Source organism: Haliaeetus albicilla, chromosome 2, assembly GCF_947461875.1.
Source record: "Haliaeetus albicilla chromosome 2, bHalAlb1.1, whole genome shotgun sequence".
NCBI classification, from domain to species: domain Eukaryota; kingdom Metazoa; phylum Chordata; class Aves; order Accipitriformes; family Accipitridae; genus Haliaeetus; species Haliaeetus albicilla.
The window spans coordinates 38,016,577-38,035,858 of record NC_091484.1 but is presented as its reverse complement, the minus strand read 5'-3'; the positions used below and the strand labels follow the sequence as shown (position 1 = coordinate 38,035,858).

At 42.2% G+C, this 19,282-nt stretch overlaps 1 protein-coding gene across 11 annotated transcripts in view; it reads right to left on the bottom strand.

The window, feature by feature from the left end:
- Positions 1 to 19,282, bottom strand: part of THRB (thyroid hormone receptor beta) — a 177,688-nt gene that overhangs the window by 104,638 nt on the left and 53,768 nt on the right. For 4 of the 11 annotated variants that reach the window (XM_069771476.1, XM_069771482.1, XM_069771466.1 and 1 more), the window contains one exon: positions 7,537 to 7,645. The exons of the other annotated variants lie outside the window; for them this stretch is intronic. The gene's annotated coding sequence lies outside the window, so the exon portion shown is untranslated. The remainder of the gene's footprint in view (positions 1 to 7,536; positions 7,646 to 19,282) is intronic. 11 annotated transcript variants of the gene reach the window in all.

The following is a 19,282-nucleotide window of genomic DNA, read 5'->3' as shown; positions in this document are numbered from 1 at the left end:
TCCTCCTCCTCCTCCTCTTCCTCCTCCTCCTCCCAGTGGTGGCAGAGGTTGCCTCCTCTCCGCGCAGCCACCAGACCTGCCTGCAAACTTTGTGGGATGCCACGAGAGGAGGAAGACTCCGGTACCGACTGCTCCCCAGCCCGCCTCGCCAGGGACGAGCGCCCCGGCCACCCTGCACCCCAGGCAGAGGAAGAGCACACAAAGGTCTGGAGTGCAACACGCCTTGGTTCCAACCTGACCACCCATTTGTACAGGAGACAAATCCTAGCCATAAGCTAGCAGAAACACTAGCTAAACCTAAACCACTCTGGTCACGGTTCCATCACAAAGCGTAATCACCTTGCCGTGGGAGATAATCACCTTGTAACATAGGGACTTGACGGCAGTTATTCTATGGAAACGAGCATAATTTTATATAAAAAAAATCAAGATTACAGGTAAATGTTAAAATTCAGCTGAATCCAAACAGTAAAGAAATGCTGGGGTTTTCTTCCTTTCCTTAAACAAAATTACATGCACATAAAGGACCACCGCTATCAAGAGAGAACACCTCTTACAGAGTCATGAGTAACAAAACGCTCTTGGCAGTATCTACCCAGTTCTAATCAGCAGATAGAGTAAAAAAAAACCAAAACCAAAAGACAACACACTAAAAAAACAAACCTCAGGAACAACAGGAAGCAGTATCATCTCAATGAAAGTCATGATTAAAGCTTTTAACTCAGCTATGAACCTTCCCAATTATTTGCAGCGCTGAGTAACATCCTGAATTTAGCAGCACTGACCTTCACTTTCAGTTCCCTGGTGCAATGCTGTTTTCTTAGCAGAGAAGCAGTCTGCAAATCGGAAGTATAACACATATGCAACGCAGACTTCAAACAAAGGACCATTGTCACAACAAGGAGCCTACCACGAATAATCTCGTTATTGCAGTCGTGAACGATGTGACTCATGAAGCGTCTGAAGCAATGTTTCAGGCTACAATCGCTTGCTTATACACAAAGTATACCTGGCTATTTCACCCAGCAAATAAATGCTAAGTAAGGCTACGTGGTTTTATAAAGAGAAAACCTTGAGACAGTACAGCCAGAGCTGCAGAGTTAAGAGGAAATTAATTCTTCTACCATCATGTGTTTATCTTTCCCTTCTTTGGGAAAGGGGGAGACATCCCTACTCCTCCCTAGCCTATTTTCCTTTTCACATTAGGATAAACCACTTTGAATAATTCAGGGTGCAACCGATGCACCCTTAAGCAGCCCTAAGTACTCAATACTCAACTAGCACTGCCCCGTGCCCCGAGGAACCCAGGCTGGGTGGCCAGCACACACGGGTGGCCCCCACCCGCCCCAGCACACAGGTACCGAGCAGGGCACCTGCCTTCGCGGTCCTCGTAAGCATCACGGGCACCGCAACACCCACCCTTCCGAGCAAGGTATCGGGATGCAGCGACACGTGCGGAGTGAGGCTGCGCCGCGTCTGCCTGGCTGCCGAGGCAAAAGACCTCGCAGTCCCTCAAAACAATCCTGCTGACGTAAACGCTGCCGGCGCAGCGCTGCACAGGTTACAAAGCTGGATGAAGCCCGCTGGGGTAACGCCAGGTTTGACGGTTCTACATGCTTGAGAGGGAAAACTGTCAATTGTCAGGCCACTAAGGATTAATACTAGAAAACAAACACCCAGTTACGGAAAAGACGCACAGAAGGGGGAAAAAAGTGCAAGGGAGTCGAACTGCATTCTTCATAAACAAGAAAGCAACTGAATTAAACTGCAGAACTCAGCAGCACCGTAACTTACCAAACCTTTGCCAGGCCCAGGCAGCCTGGGCAGGCAGGAGTCTGGAAAGTGATAAAATGATTATTTAAAGAAAAAAAAAAAAAGAGAGTACACAAGTGTTTCTTAATAAGGTAAATGAAGTTTCTTTATGAGCATATTCCCAAGCTGAACACGCATTTTAACTTGAAATAGAGGAAGTGTTTTGTAAAAGCATTATGGAGATGTGAAGCTGCTTTTATGTAACTCAATTTATCAGAGAGACATGTTGTATCTTGTTTTTAAAATATTACAGAGATAAAAGTATCATCATTGAAATATTTGCATATTTTGTAGTACAAAGAAATGATGTATGCTAACAGACTATTTGTTGTCGCATTAACTTCAAACAAATAAGGAAATAAAGGTTGATTTATGACTATGTGTCTCAGGCTGTAGGACTGTAAAATTCCACTGACTGTAGCTTAAATAAAGGTCTAGCAAAAATAATGGAAAAAAACCTATCAATTTCATAAATCAGGACAAACAAGTGGTATGCCATAAGGTATTTAACTTTATTAAAATAATTTATGAATATACCTTATTTATTCATAGCATCTAAAGGACTGACTTCTGAACTGAAATGTCTTAAATCTGCACTTTAAAGAAGTGTTGATGCGTTGCGGGTTGCATACTGCACCATTCATAAATAACAAACCAATTGAATCTGTTGTACTGCAAAACGCAGCAGCACCTCTGCCCCGGGACCCCGGTCACGCAGCCTGCGTGTGCTGCTGCTGCAGCCAGCCATGTCTCGTGGTACTTTTCAGTTCGATTTTTGACCCTGCTCTTATCAATGGGACCCTTTCCAGAATCTCACGGTTCTAATTGTTATCTCCCAACCTCCACGCTTAATAAACCGCAGAGGAGTTTGTAGACCCTCCCGTGGCAATGTTGGCCTTGGTCAGCTAAAACAGCTCGCTCCCCTCCCTTGTGCCTCACTGCAGCAGGCAAGGTGGAGAAAGACAGCAGAGGGACGGGGAAAATAAACTTCAGCGTGCACATACGCACATACGTTTACACACACGCATGCATGTGTATATAAATATGTACTTACGGGTATACAGTACACCTAAAACCAGGTTTACAAATACGGGATGTACATATAGTTAGAAATGAAAGGTGGAGTCCTGAATCCACAGAATGATCAGCTGCTTTGGCTAACAACTCCAAGTTTTGCTCCCGTTTACACGAGGCAGTTTTGGAGCAATGCAGCATATACTGAAGCTCACTGGCAAACCAAATCCGACAGCTGTCGTTTGATTCACTATGTCGGTCGCATCCAAAAAAAGTCTCATGAAAATTCCCTCAGTAAACCCCAATGCCCATGAAGGGGATCAGGAAGGTGTGCTCACACCACTGCAGGGTTTAGTGCTAGGGAGCAAATGAAATGATACATAAAAAAGCATCATATACCCTTGACTGCATCCAGTAGTAGGATCACATTTAGAGTACTTAAGGGATTTAATAAATCAATTTTAAAATAGTTTCAGCTTTTTTCAGAGATGGCAGTTAGATTAAGAGTGTTTATTTCAAGTGGTATAGCTAAGGCCATACTATTCCATGTGCAGATATCCCTGAGAGTAAGAATATCCTTTCGTAGTCAAAACCAATCTACTGTAAACAGAGATCAGACTAAACCAAAAGAAGACATTTTCAATGCAGTACAAGACTGTCAGCATATTCCTTCATAATTCCACAGGTATTTTGGAATGGCACAGACCAACCACAGATAAATAAAAAGAAAGAGCAATTTCCAACTATGTATTTGTATCTATTTTCTCATTCCCTCCCAGTAATAAAGTATTCTCCCATAAATACCATGGAATTACAGCATCTTAAGACTTCATATTAGAAGCCCACAGGGATGTTTCTGTGAAGTAATAATCCTTGTGGAAGTATTAGCAGGTTATTGTTCCATTTATATGTAACCTTGAAAATGAAAATTTTGAAGATTTAGAACTTGTAGATGTTTTAGACTAATGTTTCTTTATTTTGTGCTACTAGGAAAGTATTTTTACAGTAGAGGCATAACCCCCAAATAAAATTGCTGACAAAGTCTTAAATACCAAAAAGCAGCAAAAAGTCCTAAATCTAAATAAAAAAAAAAAAAATTTAAAATCAAGTTACGATGAGATTTCTTAACCCAAGTCATTAGCTGTGTTAACATTTGCAGCTTATTATGGGTATTAAGCAGAACACATTTTTATTTGAGCGTAAAAGTTTGGGACTTTCCTCATATGACCTCCCTGGCGTACTGCCAAGTCTCAGCTCTTGTTGACATTTAATCTGAACATAATCCCTGAAATCTCTGTGCCATTGCTGGGTTGCATGGGAATGACTCCCCGACAATGTACATGGAATTGTGCTGTAAATTTTATTTTCAGCTCATGGCTGTTCCCCTTCCTTTCCAGCTTTTGCAAATTATTTATTTGAATAAAAATAAATAATCTATACCCTTTATTTGTTATAGAACCATATAGTACCTAAAAAAAGAAAACAAGCCCAACACTTCTTATTTCAGTTGTTTTTCTACTGACGGCTTCCATATTTTTAAGGGAGCAAACTCCAGAAAAAAAAAAAAATTCAGCAGCTGATGAAAAGCCTGGGTAATGAGCTGCAGTGGCTCAAACAAGCCCATCAACACAAAACAGGAGCAAGACCACACTGCAGCAGAAGGGTGAGGGTTCCAGCTGAGGGTACTTGCACTCATCTGTGGTCTTCTCAATGAGCAATTGCCTTTACAAAAAAAGCATACAGTTAAAGAGTTTTTTTCTTATTCAAAGATGCCTCTGATCTCTGAAGCCAACTGCCTTTTTGTCATGAACACTGTGAAAAATCACAATGTCCAAGATTTCCACATCTGTGATTTTTGGCACTTGTGCAAGGGTAGGGACTGAATAACTGATGTCTGAACAACACTAATGAAACTGAGGCAACACAGCAATTTGTCCTGCAGGGAAGCGTAGAAAAGCCCAAAAATCACTGCAACAAGATGAGTGTGGATCTCTCATTGTTTTCTGTGTGCTCAGGATTTCACAAGTATTTTTCCCCTGCATTCAGGAAGGAGCTAGGGAAGGCAAAGCAGCATGGACTTTAATCTTGCTAATGCAGGTCCTAAAAGCAGTAAATTGTACAGCAGTATGAGCTCTAGTATGGGATGGAGAGACCTACCCATTGACCTGCATACTTAGTTCAACAACAATTTAAGTGCCATTATAGTTCATGTGAACTAACACTGGTCTACCTACACTTGCTGTGGTCCAATTTCTGCCTGAAGCAGAGATTGGCTCCTATTGAGACTTCTTATGATCCCAACATTTTCCCTTTCCTATGTAAAGTAAGTAAATAAAATTAACAGCAAAGATTAACTATTCATTTCAAAAGATGAACTCAGTTTAAGAAAATGCAAAAGGATGACAGATAAAGTAATTTAATTGTTTTAAACTCTTAATTTGCAGCAGAGAGCCTGCTTTGTTCAGCAGACTCTTCTCCCTGTGCATTAACCCCTCCCCACAAAGACACTTCCTACACAATGAGTTGACCAAGCTGCCAAGGACCATAATTCCGTGGGAAAAGAGAAAGTGCTCTGAAGTATTCATAAAGGCTTATTTTATTACCTCTAAGTTACTTCTCATGCTAATCTCTTCATACGTGTAAAACATGTATCCTATTTCAAAGGTATTCTTTGGGCTTGGGGTGCAGGGGACCTTTCAGTTCTTCTCCTTCTGCTCTTTTAAGAAAGCTAAACTCCAAAGAAAATAGGAGCTATTCCTCCAGTCCTCTGTCTCCTACAACAGAGTGGCCTGATCCAACCAACAGCCACTTAAGTCAATGGGGAGCTGTTAGTGTTGTGTTTAGGCCATGTAAGAGTGAGAAATTGAGAAACATGTTTTTACCTGGCCTTCAGCCAGGTACAGTGCCACCACTAATGAGTGGCTGCTATAATGAGACCTTTTGAAAGAGTCGTATGTGAGATATGAATCAATGAACACAATGCAAACCCCATCCCCATCTCAAAGAGGGCAAAAATCATTGCAGCTTTACCGTAAACATTTTTAGGTGTTCTGGTGCCAGCCTACTGCCAAAGGAATTCACTGATAGGGAAGGGCAAGGTCTGTTTGCAATGCAGTCCTCCCCTGGGAGATGCATTTCATGGCTCCCAGCCAAAGCCTCCAAAATACCCTCAGGGTAGCAGTTGGGCTGGAGCTGCCCCATCACGCCCTTCCACTGCAGCCAGTTTTGCCTATTTTTGCAGCTGGCACCACCAAAGGCTACAAAAACTTGTAGTCAGCACAATCCCTTCCAGACTGACTTTTCAGACTCTTCAGCTAATACTGAGATCAGTGCATAGACTGGCAACAACTGTAAACACAGTTGATAGATGAGGTTCTGCACCTCCCTAAATCTTTTCTTTTTCATAGCAATTTCTGCGTGACTGTTACCATCGTGGCCCTCACTAGCCTCGAAAGAAAACTGCCCACCAAACCAGCTTGGAAAAACATCGTTTCACTTAGCACTGACACAACAAAATCCTTTTTGCTCAGTGTTTCTAATCCCCATGATAACAGCGCTGTACACAGAGTGTCATGATGACAAAAAGCTATACTGGTTAGTCCAATGTCTCGGGGTAGTTTCTTCCATTGCTGCTCCACAGACACCAAGAACCTGCTCAGGAGCTTAAATCTTGATGCTAAATACATGTTCACTGTGCTGCCAATCCTGTTGTTTTCAAGACAAAAAACGAAGTCTGTGCAGCCTACAGCTACTAGTGATGTACATCCTACTAGTACACCATGTACCACCTAAATGAAAAAATACTTTCAATGGTGAGTGAGTGAGGAAGACTATGGTTTTAATAACATCTCCATTTGCAACTAAAACCGCAGACAACAGAAAACAAACTCAGAAAGGGAGCAACCAAGGATTATAAAGAATATTACATATATAGGTATATCTTATACAAACCATTTTTGGAAGAACACGTTCAGCCAAAGCAACAGCACTGCTCAGGAATTCAATGATCCCTTCCAAGAGAGAACTGCAGAGGGTTTTACAAACTAGAAATCCCACAGAGGCAAGTAAACACTACCTATTTTCATGTACAGCATTACAAACAAAGCCTGAAGAGTGAACTATAGATGTGAAGTTCAAAAAAATTCCATGTGTGCAAGCAAATGTTATGATCTGTATGTGCAATTACCGTGGCCCTGTGTGATACGTAAATATACACATACCAGAACAATAATTACTTATCTAACTTGCTGTTGTGGGTCTGTGACAGCACTGGCTTTGTGAACTACTGTTGTACCTGCACTTGCAAATGAGCTGCATGATGGAAGACCACTCTCTAGAAAGCTCATTCAAGCTCACAGGGTTTGGTTTGGTTTTGTTGTGTTGCTAGCTTAACATAAAACTTGAGTTGTGCCCCTAACCTGACTCTTATTCAAAGAGAAAAGATCTTAGCGCTATGGAAGCGGTGCTGCAAGCCTGAGCAGATGGCCCACGGGGAGGAGGAGGAGGTGGCTTGATATTGTTGCAGATAACAGCACTAGCGATTCAGTTAGGAAGCAAAAGCTTGTATTTCAGCATCCTCCTCAAACACTAAGCCTGAGAGAGACTGGTCTAGTGTATAAAATGCACCAGGATCCAGAAGCTCATGGGGAAATGGCACAGCCAGCTCAAATCCGCATCTCTACACTCTTTTCCCCTGTAAAACGTGGTTACCTTTTCAATAATGCCTGCTGAGAACAGTCCCTCTCCCACACCATCATGCCACAGGTGCCATCTGGGAGCATGCTAGTTGGCACAGGCCAAAACCATGTCACGGATTGTGCTAGAAATTAAACAATATGGACAATCATAAGATACAAGTCCTGGCCCTGATTAATTTACCAATGTAGACACAGCCTTGGTGAAGCAAAGTGGAAGTGGAGTCTTTCAAGCCCATCGCTGCAGTTAAAATACAAACATCAGAAACAGGGTGGTACAGCAGGACTAAAGACTAAGACTGCAAATTTTTGTCCCATAGCCACAACACGATCATGTTCGCACCACAAGGAAGCGGGAAGCACAAACAACTTCTAAATACAAAGTCAAATGTTCCTCTGAAAATAAAGAGGCCAGAAGATGAGTGCTATAATAGATATCAGGGTGCTGGCAAAGGCAAAGTGTGAAATGGACGCTTTCCAGCATTCAGTTTAGGAAGACAAACATTGTTTCACAAATTCACTGTAGCCCTGCTTATTTTCCAAGCTCCTTAACTCATGCCAAAGGGCTTGGACTTTCTGAACATCCTGTTCTGTTTCCTCCACCGCTAGTCTGAGTCCTCGGCGCTAAATGTCTTTATTTCAGAGTCCCATTTTCTATCATTTTATTCCAAACTCCGCACTCTTTGTACAGGCTTTGTATTTTACCTCTGGGTAAGAGTGAAGACAAGCAGATTAATGAGAAGTCTGAACAGCACATTAAGTTACACCTATTTTAAGAGCCTTCTACAGCAAGCATCCCAAGGCACTGAATAAAAATAAAACTACGCAAATCACATTTAAAACTTACAAAAAGCTTGCAGATGCTGGCATGCCTTGAAGCATAAATATAAAGATCGATGATTAAACGATTCCACAATTCCCCAAAGTGTCGGAGCCACGTGAACACAGACCATTTTACCTGTCATTGCCTGGATGCATTAGCAATCTGCTCGGATGTAAAGCTGAGGCATCTCCAGGACGGCCTACTGGCAGGAAAAATATTCCCCCCGACGAGGGCAGGAAAACGGCTTTAGTCTATGAGCAACAGCTGGCCATTTCAGGGATTTCCTAACTGACTAAGGGCAATGCCTCCTGCACCTCTCAAAGGCAGCTGCAGAACATGTTTCTGCTCCTTTCTTTGCCTCTCCGCAGCTGCAAGAAGTTCAAGGTACAAGTGGTCTCATCGGAGTGACTACAGTGGCAAAGGCTTGCACAGAGACAGGAACGTCATCTCTCATCCTAATGACTTTTAACTCCCAGATTCACTGCTCTTGGGACTCCACCAACACCACAAGAAACAGAAGCAAGGACCTTGGCATGGCTGACGTGCACACTGGGCCTGGCTCATCCACCCATACAGATATACCTCCTGGCTGGTGGGGTAAAGTGACATGGGAGAAGGCATTTCTCTTGGTACGAGAGGGAACTGCTGCTGCCACTGAAGTGCCAGGGAGCCTGTTGCTGTTGGTGTGGACACAAAACAGTCCACTTGCTTCCTACTTCTCTGCTGTAAGACTTCCCATCCTGCTTCCTTCCTCTTCCTTCCCAGGGCAGCGTTTCAGGCTGAGACCAAAGCATGCAGTCAGAGATACAAGGAACCAGCTATGACCTTATTTGCCTTAAATAACTGCATTTCTACACTGTCCAACTGTGAGCTTATTTGCCTTAAATAACTGCATTTCTACACTGTCCAGTTACAGTGCCCAAGCAGCCATGGCGCAGAGCAGATGCTCCCACGGGAACCTTAGACCCCGATGACTGCATCAAAGCACCCCAGTAAGGAATCTGGGTGACCCTGCCCTTGGTCTCATGCTCATCAGGAGCTGCTGCTGGCTATCAACACCTACGTCATGAGACCATGCAGCAGAGCTACAAGCAGCAGGCACAGTCCCGCTGTGCTCCAAGACCCCATGCCCTCCATACAACCCTTTTCCAGGAATCCTCCAGCGTGGATCCTCACGCCCAGCTACCGGGCTGACCACGCTGCTGCCTGGTATGCATTGCTCCTCTGTGAAGCTCCCACGTAACTGCTTCATCTTGCCCTGCCATTTTAAGGCAGAAATGGTTAAAGCAATGTACAGATAATCAGCTGATCCTTACCAAGACATAGTTCCCTTTCTCGAGATAGTTAGGAGAAAAGAACCAAGTGATGCATTTGCAGCCTCTCCAAGCAAGTACTGTCGGAAGATCAGCTTTGGCCTGCAACCCGTAACAAACAGCGGTGTGGTTCACGCTAGATTCAACCCTACTTTAAAATTACGTATTTATTAACACACACAAAAGAGGAAAAGGAAGTAACAACACAAATGGTAAGTGGACAGTAGGCTGTGGTTGCAACAGTGAAGTCAAGCTAAGGCCCAGGGGCCATCAAAACTTAAACCTGTTCACGTTACTTTGTGTGCAGCTGAGGTGATCACCAGCACGTGCACATTCTAGAATTCGTGGAATTAAAAAAAATTAATTTAAAAATGTTATGGCTGCCAACATAATGACATTTGTGAAGAGTATTGACTTCAGTAAGTTAGCTAAAACCAGAGCTACAAACTTATGAGGGGGACATGGAATAACATCAACGTAAGAAGAACCAGAGGTCCTGAACAATTCTGGAATCACATTTTGAAACCAACTCAAGAATATGTACGTGAAATCAACCTAACAGACAAAGCTGATGCTTCAGTAAAGAAGGCCTGGACAGACAAGAGTTCAAGCTCACATTGCTCGAGTAAGGAACACTCTCCTCACTATCTGGCTCAGAAATCATTTGAATTCCAGAGTGGCCTAATTGTCTACAGGAAAGCAGGGAAACTATTTTAAGTAAGCATAACTAAAAATAAAATGGGAGACGCAATGAAAGGAAAAAAGAAAGTGGTCAGTGATAAATACAGTATAGAGATTTCACTATTTATACTTTTAAGGCTATTTATATTTGAAAGCTTTCCCTTTGAGACACTGGCAGGCAGGCTTCCACATTCATCAGTCTGGTATTCGTTCAACTACACAGTATTTATAGAAACATGTCAAGGCTAACAGGAATAAAAAAGACATTAAAATTAATTTGTCACAATTTGGGGTTATTATTATCACCTCACATTCAAGTTCAGCCACACATAAACAAAACATTTCCCAACATTACACTGATACACATTTTGAATGCTCTCCATGAAATCCTGCTCCAGCAACACAGCACACCATGAAAAAACTAATATAACAGTTTGACACGGTCTGACACAACTCGTGTTGCCTGGAGATAAGCTCTTTCAGATGAACTTGCTGTGTGGGCTTGATTTCCCAAAGAGCTGAACACTTGATGTCATTCAGGACACCAGCGCAGCACCTGTGATGGCAGGGCCACGAAGAACTTACACAACAGCAATTCACAATAGAGCAAATCTAAAGGGCAGAACTGAAGAGGAAAGGATCCATGAGTGGCATGACTACTGAAAAGACTGACGATAAGCTGGAGGAGAACCACGGAAATACCCTGCACTGTCCTTTCCAAAAATGTTGCATTTGGCTCTTCAGAAGCTAAGGCATTTGAAAGGAAAGTGCAACTCCTCTTGTGCATCTCTGAAGTTTCTCAGAAAACACCGACTGTGCATCTGGTTAAGAACAGATCGCATTCATGAACCCACTTGGAAAATGCAAGCAAAGATGCATGCTGCTTTTCTAGTAACCTGGATGATCTAACTTAGTTTCAGAGTCAATTGACTGCTTTTTGCTAAAATTGAAGTCTGTTATTATGTTTGTTCATGTGTCAAAACTGTTTAGCTTAATTAGCTAGCTTTCCTCTCCAGCAGTCCCTTCCCTGATGTATTTATTAAGAACTATCTTATCATGCCTCAGGTTTTACTTTACTAGTCTATTCTGCGAAGATATAGGCTCTCAAAAATGCTTTTCTTTCTGTACCTGTTCTAGTTTGAATCGTTTTTGAATTCAAAGCTCAGAATTATATACAGCACAACATATGAAATTTCATTACATTTTTCTTCAATGACTGTAAAATTTCCATGCCTCCATCACCTTCACGCTACCCCTATTCCATTCTAGATCCATATTTATCTTTCCAAGGGCCACATTACTTATCCATTTAGGTCTGGAGATTTGCCTTGTTGTGATACAAGTTTCAAGTACTTTTTAAAATATTTTCTCTACTTTTAAATGTCTAGGCTTTTTAGTCCAGCCAACTTAACTACCTACTAACCTTACTACCTTGTTTCCTTAATTTCATAGCCTGTTTTTCGGTGAGAAAGAGCATTATTTACAGATCTATGTTTGCTTATGCTTGTATTAAATTTAAATGGAAACAATTAAATGCACTTCATCCAAGCTTATTTTGTATAACCAACTCTTCTATAATGTCCTCAAGCTACATCAAAACGATTTCTGAGAAAGCACATCAACATCTCAGTTCAGTAACCTTTTTTAAGAAGAAATCAGATTCACTGCCTGTCTCAGCTTGCACCCAAGACAGTCAATGTCCTAAGTCTCCAAGGGATTGCATCTACTGAGCCATTTACAGCTATATTTCTATGAGCAAAACAGACATGCCCAAGATTGTTGAGACTAACTGGCACAGGAAGGTGCCATGCTATTAAACTCTCTCACCCTCCAAAACATGGTGGCTGCTTTCAAACTGCCTACCAGAAATAATCCCAAAATAACTTTCAAACTTTACCTGGGAATAGTTCAGGGTGACTTCCCATAAATATAAACCAAACCTAGGCCAGGGACAGTTAACAGTAGAGACAATTGATTTCCGGGGCCTGGGAATGCTTCCAAGCACCATTTAATTTACTAGTACAGATGTGCCCATTGCATGAAGACCTCTTAATGCGTGCATGACCCTGAGTTCTTCATGACTCTTTGTAGATCTTCATTAGCTTGTCGTTCTCTCCCCTTCCTTCTCAGAGATCAATATAATTCTACTGATACCACACCAGCCACAGCTTTTGGGAGACTTTTCTCTGGCTTGACATATTGATCTTTGTTTTGTTCCAACAGGGATGCTGAGATCTTTGTGTCAAGTTTCTTCTTCAGGACCATTTTCACCTTTATGTCCGTATGGTGTTTCTTTGCTCCTGGAAAACAAAATACTACTCTTTCCCCTAGCTAAGCTCTGCTGATGGATGTGTCTTTCCACCTAAAGAAAAGGAGTCTTCAGACACACGCATCTGCATCTTCCTCGTATTGCTAGGAATCCCGGATCTTCATGGGTTTTTCTCCATTTTTCCCATGCTGCTGCCCAATTATCTTCTAATTTCTCTCCCCAGTTCTTTAATCGCATCCTTGTTCCTCCTCAGCCTCAAGTGTCTAGTTATCTCCATCTCTGGTGGGTTGACCCTGGCTAGATGCCAGGTGCCCACCAAAGTCATTCTATCACTCCTCCTCCCAGTTGGACAGGGGAGAGAAAATATAACAAAAGGCTCATGAGTCAAGATAACAACAGGGAGAGATCAGTCACTAATTACCATCACGGGCAAAACAGACTCGACTTATGGAAAATTAACTTAATTTATTGCCAATCAACCAGAGTAGGGTAATGAGAAATAAAACCAAATCTCAAAACACCTTCCCCCCCACCCTTCCCTTCTTCCTAGGCACAGCTTCACTCCCGGATTCTCTACCTAGCCCCGCCAAGCAGCACAGGGGGACGGGGAATGGGGGCTGCGGTCAGTTCATCACACGTTATCTCTGCTGCTTCATCCTCTTCAGGGGCAGGACTCCTCACACTCTTCCCCTGCTCCAGCATGGGGTCCCTCCCACGGGAGACAGTCCTCCACAAACTTCTCCAACGTGAGTCCTTCCCATGGGCTGCAGTTCTTCACGAACTGCTCCAGCATGGGTCCCTTCCATGGCATGCAGCCCTTCAGGAACAGACTGCTCCAGCATGGGTCCCCCACAGGGTCACAAGTCCTGCCAGAAAACCTGCTCCAGCGTGGGCTCCTCTCTCCATGGGTCCGCAGGTCCTGCCAGGAGCCTGCTCCAGCATGGGCTTCCCACAGGGTCACAGCCTCCTTCAGGCACCCACCTGCTCCGGCGTGGGGTCCTCCACGGGCTGCAGGTGGATATCTGCTCCACCGTGGACCCCCATGGGCTGCAGGGGGACAGCCTGCCTCACCATGGTCTTCCCCACCAGGGGCTGCAGGGGAATCTCTGCTCTGGTGCCTGGAGCATCTCCTCCCCCTCCTTCTTCACTGACCTTGGTGTCTGCAGGGTTGTTTCTCTTACACATTCTCACTCCTCTCTCCAGCTGCAGTTTCTATGCCCACAGCAACTTTTTTCCCCTTCTTAAATACATTATCCCAGAGGCGCTACCACTGTTGCTGATGGGCTTGGCCTTGGCCAGCAGTGGGTCCGTCTTGGAGCCAGCTGGCATTGGCTCTGTTGGACATGAGAGAAGCTTCTAGCAGCTTCTCACAGAAGCCACCCCTGTAATCTCCCCTGCTACCAAAACCTTGCCACACAAACCCAATACACCATCTCACCCTCCTTTTTTCTGGTGCCACTCTTCTTCTTTGGTGTCATCTGTTTCTCCCTTTTTCTCCTGAGTTCTCCATCATAAAAAATCAGTCTTTCACTTGACTTCTCCACTACCAGTTATTGCCAGTGTCTACACTGTGATTATAGCCACATGCATCTGTGGTCAGCTTCCTCAAAGACCTGTCCCTTCCAACTACTATTTTTATATACAGCTGTGCATTCAGATCACAACTGCTTCTTCTTTTTCCTCGTGTCTTTAGCTCCCTGCCTCTAGCTGCATCTAAACTGCTTGGATACTCTCTCTCCTGACGTCTGTCAGGTGATATTTCTATGTAAAAATAGATCCTATCAGGTAACATTGAAGAAAGTAAATTTTCTGTTCCTGCATCCAGTCTCAGTGTCTTCTTTGCTACCCTTCATTCAGTGCTGCATCACTGCACATCCTTCCTTGTCTCTGCCTTCAAGGAAAAACAAACAGCCCAGACAAAACCCATCCAGACTCGTAAATGTTCATTAAACACTGGCTCCTCTGGCCACTGAATTTTAAATTTTTGGCCACATCTGAAAGGCAGTTATCTGCACAGCCTGAACTAAGCTCTCTTAGGTGAAAGGCTTCAGTTGTGACCAAAGGCAGAAAACCTCCTTCATATCCTTCAGCTACAAGAAGTTTAATCCACTGACAACTGCAAATAAGTCCTGCAAACACCAGAAAAAGGAAAAGAAGAAAGAGTAATTAGAATGTAGGGCAGGAATTCTTGTACATGAAGCTTTACTACAACTTAAAGAAAATGGATGCCTACCTAAATAGAAGAAAATGAAAGAAGTAGTGGGAGGAGTTTCATGTCAGAGATCAGTAAGTCCAGTTTGAGTAATCTTCATTTTCTGATAAGAGGCTAGGTACTAAGACATAACTCCTCATGCTTGTAAAATAGGAAAAAAAAAGTTTACATGAATGTCAGATACAGAACATAATTAACCGGAGCTTTCTGCAAAATTGGAAATGATTGCAGAAGCATGGGGCTAAAAAAAAATACAGTTCAAGGATTTAACAAGGATATCTTTTTGTAAATCAAAGTACAGACTCCAACTCTTGATTATTCCCACCAAAGTGTGAAACTACATTAAGGAGTTGGATCACACAATCTAAACTGCACTTTATTGTTTTTTTCCTTTGAAACAACACAGATTTTATGAGACAAATAATAAGGACAGATCTTCAAAGGACACGTGGATGTGTAGGAACAGAGTACAAAGCAGAGTGTCATCTGAACTTTTTTATTATATAATAAAAGTAGCACTTTGTTTTGAGAATTGGGAGTTTATCAGTTTCATTTTCAGTGCAAGGCTTTCCTACACATCCACACGTGCAAGGAAGGATAAGCAATGAACTGCAGGAAAGCCTTGTGCCCTTAATGCTTTGGTTTATCTCCAGAACTTGAAATCCAGCAATGCTGCTAAATAAATAAGGCACACTGAGACACAAACAGAAGGAGTATGCCGACTGCTTTCATGTAAACAAGCATCCAGGCATCAAATTTAATTGTCAATAACTGGGAGGATTTTCAAAGATGCAAAAGGACAGTAAATGCCAAGTTCAAAAGATACTCAAGGTTGGGTGAAGTGATCTAATTGCTCCTGTAAATCTACAGTTCCTGAAAACTATGAAGTCTCCTTCACTGTTGTTAAAGATTTTGGAACGCGTATCCACTATAAACACTATACTAATTACAATTAATTACATTAATTTTCTCTCATAATTTCCGCAGTGATTTTCCTGAAATGAAGCAGGCCAAGAATACATCCAAACAGGTATTTCCTCTGCTAGGTCACCGAAGCATGCTGTTGTACCTGGCCTACTGACCTGGGCAGACCTCTGCCTAAAACTGATTTAGGACATCAGTGAAAATGAGTTTGAAGGGGTTTTTCTCCCCCGAATCATCATAAAACCACCATGAAGTCTGAAACTGCTGGAGGTTTCTTGCCAGAAAACATCCCTGAGACTCCAGCTGTTGCATCACCAGCAGTCGGGTTGGTGGTACAGGAGGTCTCACGCTTCACCTGACTGCACCAGCCTCGCCTGAACTAGCTGCAGAAAACCTATTAACACCTTTCTGGCAGATCACATTTATCTGTGGCCTCTGTTACAACGTACAGTGCTGAGACTGCTCCATGGACCCTGGCAAAAAAACAGGACTCTTTCAGCTGGCTTTAAATTAGGGTCATTTTTTCCCTTAACAATGCAGACCAAGGCACAGTCCCTGATTCTAAGCAGTGCTGCCATGAATATTTTTTAGAAAGCAGAGTAAAACAACAAAGAAGATATATCAGAGTAAAAGCCTACATCATTAATTCCATACTTGATATGAAATTTATGGAGATAAAACAAAGCACAAGACTTTCACAGTTCCTTCTAAAACTTTATAAATCTTCCTCTGAATTCCCAGCGTTGCTTTGACTTGCTTTTTAGACTAATTCTTTGCCAGAGGTGCTATATAATTGTTTATGTCTCATCTAACCTGAAGTGGAAGTTGAAATTCAACAAATAAATATGCAAATATCTGCTACTGATTTGTACTTGCAAAATACAATACAAATGTTTATTGCGATCCTATTTAAGAAGTTCCCAGTGGACATATTTCTAGCAACGGACTAAATGCCAACAGATCAGATTTTCCGAGAGCCAATCGTGAAGGGCTAGGAAACCCATGTAAAGAAATTTCTGAACAAGATTCCACAGATAAATCCTTTTGTTATGAAAAATATTCAGAGAAGTATGCTTAGCAGGGAAATGTGACTGACTGGTTCAGTATTCAACTACTTGCCACACATTTACATCAAGGAAAAGCATTTTTCCCACCAGTGGGAGAATTTAATTACATGGGGTACAGGGAAAAGAAAAAAAAAATCCATTGTGAAAGGGCTCTTTCACCCTTCTAGTCAAAGTGGATGTCTTAGAATATGTCAGCTGGACAAACTGAAAATACAAAAATAAAAGATGATTAAAGATAGTGTATCTTCACCTAGCAATTGGTAACTATGTGTTCCAGCCAGAGAAAACACTGGGAAAGCTACTGGAGGAGTTTTCCTTTGGCTCAGGGAACAGATGAGCAAGAGTTCTCCTAAGGCATTGCTTACAAAGCCAAAAGCTGTTAAATTCAGCAGCGGCTAAAGCAAGTTACAACACAGTCTGCTCCAGCCTATGTGGACAGAGCCAAGCTGCAGTATAATAACGTTTAGGGGAAAAAGAGAGAGAGCAGAGAAAACATACCTTATGGTTTTATCCCAAGTCTGAACCAGACTCACAGAGCTGTCTCAAGCAAGTCAGAATATGGAGGTAGAAAAGGCTTTTTGCTCAGACTGCTCACCTCCAGCAGTGCAGATTGTACAGTGGTATTTTCTAGCGCTTATTCAATCAACTTCTGAATTCCCAAAGAACAGGGACACTTTCTTTGGAAAATTATGCTACTTGCTGTCCTTGAGGAAGACTTTTCCAGTCCAATAAATTGCATCTCTCCTGACATGCATTCTTTCTCAGTTAATCTAATTTTTCCTATATGCCACTTTACCATCCCAAGCATTCTGATCAAACCGTTCTTACAGCACTGTTTTCTCCATGCCCCTCTCCTACACGAAACCTCTCTCTTCATCTGTCCTTGCACATTTCCTTCATGTCCACGGTTCATTTTCCTTTCTCTTCTCAGAATTTCAGTTAAACCACATAAAATGATGCATAAAGACTAGAGGGAAGTTTAAAAAGCCGCTGAAGTGAAAAACAGGCTGGAATTGTGAATTAAGGACTATTTTCTGGTCAGCTGTGCAGCTCTAGCTCATTGCATAAGCATGAGTGTAAAATCATTCTGCAGCTTCAAATAACTCCCATTTCAGTAATTTCCACTTAATTTAAGAATTAGCTGGAGTGAACTGTGCTGGCATTCTAAGGAAGGCAGAAAAAGTCAAGAGGATCTAAAAGGTTTTCATACAATGAATCCGATACTATGTCAATCAGAACCAGTACTTAGGATCCCATAAGAACAAGAAATGACTGCAGCTTCTGTTTTAATTTTATTTCAAGGAAGCAAGGAATAATAAAATTTAAACAGAATTATGAATGCTAATACATTTTACAGCAGTCTCGTGTTTAACCTCTGTCTCTTCCTATATGTAAAAGCTTTACCTTTAGACAACTTTTGGAAACACAGAACATTGAATCTACCCACACAAAACAGGAATGCATCAGGGTCAGCCTGCCATTTTCCCACTGAGGGCAGGTTGCTGAAAGAAGTCAGTGCTCCCTGCCATTTTCACTTAGCTTTTGCTGCTAGCCAAGCTGGAGCTCTTCCTACAAATCCCAGTATTTTCCAATCAGTTCATTTTCAGATATGGAATTTCAGCCAGAAAAAACATAACTTCCTATATCTCAAGAAATTCGGAGCTAGTGAACATCTGCACTGTGGCTACTTATCCAGAAATCTTGATGGCTTAGTACTGTCATTGTATTTAAAGTGGCTCTACATTGAATTTTTTACTATCCTGTATGTCTTTACATTTTACAAACCTGCTCTGTAACTGTGAAAAGTAAGGCTCTATAAATCAGCCCCAATCAGGGGGTGAGAAGACTAATGGTGTGTATGGTTAGCATCTTAATATAAAGGAAGTCAGAAATGTCAAAACTTGTCATAACTGCTCAATAGGATTCTCTCTCAGTACTACACATCTACTTTAACTAAATGACTACAACACGTTTTAACCTGACATCCTCACAGTCAGCAAAAATTCAGTACTTCTTTTCCGTGGTGACTGTCAGATATGGCAGAGAACATTCTCCTTGGTTTCTAGGTGACCTTTATGGAAACCTGCTGCCTTTCTGTGAAGTGCACATGCACTTCAAGTCTAAGTTCAGAACGTACAATTCCCTTCCCTGAAATTTTATTATTTTACCTTTACCTCTGGTTTTTGTCTGTGATTATTAAATCAAAGAAGGGATGATTGGTTTTTAAATTAATTTGTGAAAGGACAATGAAAGATGCTGATGGCTAGAAGGATGCGAACGAGTTTCTAACAGATCAAAAGAGAAAGAGCATTAATGAGCAGCTGCGTCCTGAAAGTTTTCTTAAATGCAAGTACAATGACTGTCTCGAGACTGATTCATTACAAATACAGGTCTGCCCATCATGGTGCTGGGGAAGAGCTCTTACTGACTTTTGAGTAGAAAGGCAGAACAGCAGAAGGAGCCTCAGTAAGCA